This window comes from Achroia grisella, unplaced genomic scaffold (assembly GCF_030625045.1).
Source record: "Achroia grisella isolate CSIRO2021 unplaced genomic scaffold, CSIRO_AGI_Agris_v1 utg1062, whole genome shotgun sequence".
Taxonomy (NCBI): Eukaryota; Metazoa; Arthropoda; class Insecta; order Lepidoptera; family Pyralidae; genus Achroia; species Achroia grisella.
Genome location: NW_026712566.1, coordinates 105707 through 114526, shown reverse-complemented (window position 1 = coordinate 114526; position 8820 = coordinate 105707).

Genomic DNA, 8820 nt, shown 5'->3' with positions numbered 1-8820 from the left:
AACGGTTATTTCAATATTACAGACATTTCAATTTGTTTCATATTTAATATGTATCATAAGGATTATAATCTGAGATGATGCACTCAGAGGCGTTATAAATCTTGATGTTGTGGTAAGCATATTCACTAGCATATTTGAATCCAAAAATGCAAAAGAACTAGTCTGTTACCCTCTTCAGAATTAATCTGGTCTGTTAACGATATTTTTCAAAATTAGATTCACCGGTGATTCGAAAATTAAAATTTTCCTAGAAACAACAATTTTTTGAAGTCAAGCAGATTTGATCTCGTCATATTTGAAGTCGGGATAGTTTTTCACAAGGGCGTGACGTTAAATATTCCGAGAAATTTTCATGGTAGACTAATATTTATATCTAAATAAGTTGAAATTTTATCACTTTATACCGGATTTATTTATAGTCTATAAGTAAAAATAAATATCACTAATGTTAATAAATTTATTAATTACTTACATTTTGCCTACACTTTTTTATTTAATCTAGTGCAACATATTGCTTATTGAATTTTGGATAGCCAAAAAATGGCCAGTACTTAACTCGAATTTCTACATTTATATTGCCGTACAAACGGTACTAACTGATAAAACTGTAATTTACTTAATTGTACTAAAATAATAACCCTAGAGTCACAATGAGCGTAGCGTAACTAAAAGGCCAATTGCCTAAAATATAATGACGAGGAAATTGGGTGCTTTGTTAATGTGTCGAAATATTGTCAGCAAATATTGAATAACGACTCGTCATTGAAATTACCATTATAAGCAAGGAAAGAATGGTATTTTTATCATTTTCTATTAGAACATTTACAGTTAACCACATACAGCAAAAAAACCAAATACGCACTAAATATAATATTATACAAAATATATTCATTCATATGATTTTTAATAATACTTATTACTTATACGTCAATAATATTTTTTTTCTGTTTTATTTGCATTGCCCCATATTGCATTATATTATTTTACATTCCAATCTTCTGACAGTTTTGCAAAAAGTTCATTATTATGGAGTCATACATAGAGAAAGAAATATTGAATATAATTTCTTTCTAGTCTATTTTTAATGTTACAATATATTTTAAAACTTTAGAATTATATTAATAATTCTCATACTACATAAATAATGTATCAACTTTTCATCTCATGTACGTTATATTCCAGTTCAATGTATGTTAGTAGATTATAATGTCAATATTCCATAAAATGAAATCCAGAATAAGTAATATTTATTTAGTATGCAGATTACAGAAGTAAAAAATACATGAGCCTTCTTACTAGAAAGACTCCAGTTTTGACAAATTTAATATCTAATCAAGGATAGGTACATACCGTTCCGATAATATATGAAATAAAACTCAAAATGGGTACTGAAATTATGGAGATTCTACATAACATAATTAATTATGCCTAAATTAATTCGATGATGAAATAAGATTCAATATTGAAACCTCCTCCTTTTGAAGTAGGTAAAAATTTTAATAATATTTACTCACATGATAAAAAAATCCAAGGAAGTACACAATTTACTTCACGATTTTTTTACACATCTTCACAACAGAATGAGCGATGATATAATGCAACACAAGAAATATTTCATGCCGTGTTATAGGCTTATAGCGTTCTCGAGTACTCTACAACGGAGTCGCTCGACATATTACGAAGATATTTGAAGATTTTTCTACAGTAGGTATAACCTAAAATTATAAAGGAAAAAGATTATTACTATGTGATGAATTAAAAAATGACGATTTCAAAAATAATCTATTAATGGAATGTTATATTATTAGCCAGTATCGAGCCATTGAGCGTACGAGTAGAGCCGCGGGAGAGAGCTAGTAATATGTAAATATGTATGCTCAAAAAAACTAAGTCTGAAAGATATTCAAATATTGTTAGACTCTGTGTTGAGGAACACAGAGTCTAACAATATTTGAATATCATAGTCATAGTTCTTCTTAAGACCTGAAAATCTTTGAAGAATTGGATTAATGAAAATAATACCTTAATTTTCTTCTACAAATCAGCATATGCCAAATAAAAAAATAACACTGAACGCATCACATATTTATTATGTGTTTCTAAACGAAGCATAGCTGATTCAATATCAATTGAATACTAAGTAATAGAAATACATCCAATTAAAATAAATAATAAATATAAATTAATGAAAAGTAATTAGTTTAATATTATTTAGGTAAAAGATGATATTATTATGCTGACTATAACGCGGCCAGTAGAAGAATACTTAATTACCTACTAGTACCTGGTAATGATTAAAGAAATTATTTAAATAAGAGAGACCAATTACTTATTAATTATTATTGTAAGTATTGTTATTATTATAAAATATATATTCATAGATTGGCAAATACAAACAGATCAATTATAAATGTGAAGGCCAGTTGTTTGCTTGAATTTAGGAGGTACCGAACCATTTAACTAATTCAAAGAATATTCTCCATTCATTAATATTGGTATAGATTCAAAAGGCTTTCTCTGCAGTTAGGAAAAATACAAGCCGTCCAATTAACGTCAGCTCAAGTGCTCAACATAAAAATACACGTATAAAAATATATTACTAGAATATTATCGTGTATTTTGAGAATTTTACCATAATAATTTATAAGCTTCATGGTGAAGTTCTGATGAGTATGATTCAAACTCATTGTCGGACACATAATTATGGACTTTCGTAGTTGGCAAACAATATTATAATTATGTATTTAACAATAAAACAACATTGAGATTTTGGTTGCATAGAAATGATTTAGATATTCAGGGTTACTGGTTAAGTCGACCTATTTCCGTTAAAGGCGTATAGTTTACATTATTTCTGACAGTTTTTATTTGTTTTAACTTGCTATTGTTAGTCTGATAAGTAAGTAGAATAATAATAAGTTAATACAAAACGTATTATTTCTCATTCACACATGCATAAATTGTAAGGTGTCTCGCTCGCACGCATTTCTTTGACTCTAATGAACAATTAGCTTGGGAAATTTAAATTTAGGACCTAAGACTCGCAACTAAGTTTTTGTTACAAATTTTTAATAAAACCCTAGATTGTTATACCTCATCGGATAGCTGATGAAACGTATATATTTTAAGCACATCAGCGGAACAGGCACCATAATATTTTTTTCAGATATCCGTATAAGTTAGGAGTCCCTTCATTAGGTACCCCTGGGCCGCGAGGTCGACAAACACCTGCCTGTCTGTAAATGGAAGCTAGATATACGAGAAAAATTATTGGGGGACTTTATCAACGTAAGAGCATCCCTGACCATGATTCTTAGAATTGTATCTGTTCATCAGTGTGTTTACAAGCGTTAATCTCGGAAACAACCTAATCGATTTGGAAGCAGTTTTCACTATTGTATTATGGCAAGTTTTACTTAATATTTAGTTTGTTTTATTCCTGTCGGTGACCAACTAAAAAAGTTATGTACGAAGTCGCGGCCTCAACTAGTATTTATGAATGGTTATGTTGATAATAATAAATGGTTGTTACATCATTTTCACGGTTGAACAATTTAGAAATATAATATAGTAGTACATCATTATATAACCATTAGTCTTTTTTGTCATTCATAAGTTTCATAACGTAGGAAGCCTTGCTTCGTTCCCATAGAAACCTTGAAATTATTCATAATTATTTTGCAGTAGAATTGTATAAAATAATGAATGAAGAAGCTTATAGAAAAGTTTTTTTGATAAAATATTATTTCCATTTGACCATCTTACTTTCAATGATCGCTGATTCCTGGTACGAAGGAAATATTAATATCAAACCAAAAATAATCCAGTAGACTCATCCCCCGCCATGTTGGATTATCTAGGGAAATGGGGCCATCAAGTTAAGTTTTGTGTTCAATACAACATTGACAGTTGACAATGTTTCTGACTATTCCATCTGGAATAACAGTCATAATCTTATGTTGGTTTTTGTTTACGAAATTTTATGAAATAACTATATACACTTATCTAGTTCTTGGCCCACATATGCCCCGATGCAGCATATAGGTGTGTATACCTGAAGGCACTTGGATATCTTAGCTTTTAGAAGAATGTCAATATCAACATACATATATTGAACCTCTAAGTTTGAAGACATTTTATCTGACTTTTTAGACTTTATATAACAGACTTCATTTTACAGTTGATATGATAGATTTGTTGTTAGTAAAAAAGGTCATTAGTACTTTCATAGTAAGTTTAAAAGATATGAATGCACGAATGAGTTAGTGAGTTGTTGTAGTGTATAAAAGACTTTATGTATTATATCAAAATGTATTTCCATATCATGCATAAACTTCCTCCTGCGTATGTTCAGTTAGTAGAATAAACTTCGTGTCGAAGTTTTTCCTAGAATCTGCAACATGTTTATAACAATAGGTCTTAAGTTTCTGTTATAAGTTATATATGTACCATATATTTGACATTATTGCCACCCTCGCTGGTGCAGCGGTTAGGACACCACCTTCCGATGGTCGCGGGTTCGATTCCTCACACGGTGCAAACATTTGTGTTTATGAGTGTGATAGATAGCTTTAAGTGTGATTAAGAGATAGCTGCGATCATTCTTGTTTGGAGTAGTAAACTATATAGTGCACAACCCCGATGTTAGCTTGTCGTGTACTTAATATCCCTAAATATGATTCTTTTTATTGGTTTGGGAGTTTTATATGTATTTTATGTATCTATTCAAATGCATCTATGTATTTATATCAGTTGTCTTTCCAAAACACAAACTTTGTTTAGCTTGGGTCTAAATAACACTGTGTGAATTGTCCTGATATATTATTATTATTATTGTTACTTTCTATTAGTTACATCACTGGATACATCCTTTCTAAATGGGTTTAGTAAATTTTAGGGCCAGCCAGGTGGCTGGGCATGTCGTTTCATTTGAATTCTTCTATTTTTCTTGCTTACTGTTTTTTGTCATATATCGATTCGTTACATGCTATTATGTTTGTTTGTCTTACCATTCCGAGCATGAAAAGGAGTAGTGACATATTGTAATCTTGCCTTTACTCTTACCATATGAATAATACAGTTTTCATAATTAATTAATCCTTGAAAATGCAGTAAAATGCATCATGCAAATATAAAAATGTGACAAACGTAATAAGCTACATACACTATAATTTATATACATCAATCTGTCATTTTGTCATAAATTAAGTTATCATAAAACGGATATAGTAGGTACATCTGTTATTATGCCATGTAATATAGTATCATTATTAGATACGTAGCCGTCAGTGTAAACACGCTATAAACCTTAAATACGCCTTATTTAAACAAACTTAATACAAATGAGCACTTTTTAACTAAATTTAAAAATAGACAAAAAAACAGAAACATTTTATTGAATGTCTATTATTATTTTTGAAATATTTAAGGCTTATCTTCATATTAGTCTGTAGTACAAAATATACTGGTAGGTCAATAAGTATATCTATATATTTTATTAATTTTCCTGAAATAAAATAAATTTCAGTTAATATATATATATATATATATATATATATATATATATATATATATATATATATATATATTTGAATAAGAAAGTCAACATGCTGTAAGTTTGTTATTTTTTACAAAAGACGTTTTTACAATCTATACTTTAGAAATTTTACATATTCATCGGTGGATATATACTCGCACATACTGCAGTGGTAAACGATCATTGTAACTTATGAAAACTTAAAAAGGATGTACGATATACTTTGAAAATCCCCATGCTGTAGCCTTCAGAGAAAAGTTCAGTGGGTTTATCCACAAACTGAGTGTGCAGAGGAAAATTCCTTTGAAAACGCATTCTACTAGACCCTCTTTACATAATTATTATATTGCCATAATGATCTAATCTTACAGTAGGTACTCATAATATCTAATAAAAGACCACAAACAACAGAAAAGTAACAACATAAATATAAAGGCCTACTAAAGTGATACTATGGTATGGACTATAAAAAAGAAACTGCTTACATCACATCCTACTGCCTACAAAATTGACTCATCACTGATTTATCATCATGACAAGGCAACATATTTGGTTTGTAACTATGCCGAAAATAAGAATCAGGTACCGTGCGTGTGATCAAGTAACAAAAAACAAAAATAGTACCAGAAATGTTTAGTATGTTAGAAGAGATATATATATTATGTTAGCAGGAAGACAAGTTACTAAGGCCGTAGTGACAATTTCTGAATCATAATAGGTTCTAGAGAGAACATCTTTCATGCTTGACCTAACGACACATCCCTATTACTAATAATCAGGCGTTCATAAGGCTACGGCAACCATTACCATCAGATGTGCCGTATCCCAATTTGCCATCGACGTAGTATAAAAAAAATTTCCTCGTCTCGGCGTCCTTGCAACAGATTTTGACGGATTTCGATTTGCGGATTTAATTTGTTTTGAGTTGAATAGTCTTGGTGACGATTAAAAAAAATGTGGTAAAAAAATATGATATTTTGCCCATTCAAGTCCACACAATACTTCACAAAAACAATCTTGTTTAATTACTGACGAATTCGTTACGAAAGACTAAATCAAATCAAACCAAATAAAATCTTATCAAAAATGATTTATTCTAGCCACTTATGAATTTCAAATTTTACCCCTATCGTCCAGTTCAATATACAGATATAATTCAGAAAAACTGGCAAAATACACAACAGTTTTTTTTAATAGCCAGTTTTTTTACATTGTGTACTTATATAGGTGTCTATATCTAACATTAAGCGAAAATCCCATGCATGCATATCATTGCCATCCAAGTAATCGTTAACTGGCCTGAGTTCATCCCCATCCTATCGTCTAGTATTGGTGACTTGCCAGCGTATACCGTTATCGCAGGCGGCATTATTCCATATACATCCGATATAAAACAATGCAATGGGTTAAGGAGATACTATATAGTGTAGTAGTGCCTATGTAGCAATTGTAGTTAGGTATATTATGACAGATATACATGCAATAAAATAACGTTTTAGATCCCCATAGTAGGTACTTATTTATACAATTAAAATCATTCAATTGGTATTCAACTTTGTTACATACACATAATGTGTAGCGGAAAAAATTGTTCAGTATTATAAATAGATAAGAATCTCAATGCTTCGTAACTATAATAGCTTCGAACTTACATTATTAAACTCTTTACATTATTTTCAGAATATTTCAATAGTTTTAAGTTATTTAAGCTATTAATTTTATAATTCAGGGGTTCATAAAGAGAGCGCCGCCGCAGGTCGCGCCGCCCTGGTGTGATGATGTGTCGATTGCAATTAATTACTTCATTTTTATGGTTTTTATGGTTGGTATATATTATAGCCAACTTAATATTACAGAACAAGTAATAATAATAACAAAATTTGTATTTACAGTGGTCAGAATATGACGTCTACCTAAAATATGAACCATTGTAAATGCTACATTTATTGCCAATAAGCAAATTTAGTTAATAAACGTAATCAAGTATTAACAAAACCTAAAATACATATAAATGTAACTTAGATTACATTAATGTCTAGAAATATGTAATTACACGTACATTGCACTTTGATTATTTCAATTAAGTACAAGTGACTTTCCCACTTAATTCTTCTTTAGGAACTTCCTTACAATATTCCAAATGCGAAAGTGTGACTGACTGTCTGTTTGTTTCATATAGACAGATTGAGTCACGAGATCTGATAAGGATAATATACAGGAAGTAAATAGGCAATAACAATGTAGTAATACAATAACAGTACAAACAGAATACAAAATGCAATTTCATTGTGTATTTAATAATCCTTGAATATCAGATGAACATCAGTTCAGTAATTAAGTTAATTACCTGTCATATAAAAGAGGTAAAATTTGTCTCATATTAGGTTACTTAAATTATGATTTTGTTACCTAACGCAGTGTCAAAAAATAAGCTACGACTAAAAAAACGACGTCAATTCATAATATTTCGTCCCACTATTAAAACGTCTCCTCTAATAAGACTAAAATTAGGTTAAGTTTATTATATAAGTAGCTTGCGATATTTTGTTTTTTATTTTGAAATTTGTTTGAATTGCATCTACTTATATAGTTGTTTTGTGTGTTGTCTCATCTATACATAGATGATGATCGAATGGTGGACCAGTCTTCACTAATGGTATACGCTGACGACACTAGTGAATGAAGATGAATTTCATCGCGGCTAGTTTTCTACAAATTAATCAGGGTCAAACTATGAAAGCAGCTATTGGTTGACCAAGATATGAAGTAGATACATCCCAGATTTATACAGTCGTATCCGTAAGGCAATTTGCCTTCAGATACTCTATAACTCGAGTTTATAGTTTTCTTTACATTTAGCTCTATTTCAGACCAGGGAAGTATTAAAGATCAGATGGAGTACAGCATTACAGCAGTTCGAAGTAAAAACAAAGTAAACAATTCAGGAGTAGGTCAAATTTCCGTTTGACTACTTAAAGTATGGGCTATATATTTTAGTCCATTAAAAAAATATTTCTAACATTTCGATTCGATTTTGTTTAGTATAAAATGTTAGATAGGCACTTAAAAACATTGGCATTGTCTGTATATTACGTGGTCGTTCGATGAATGATACATAGAATGTAATATCATCAATGATAGCATGCCTCTACTGACTGTTGTTGCTATGTCTAACCTGTTGACATTTATACAGTGAAATGTGTGTTGGTAAGTTAAACTTAATATTACATTAAGTGTACATAACCTTTGACAAATCTTATTTGGTATGTACAGAAATCAACACA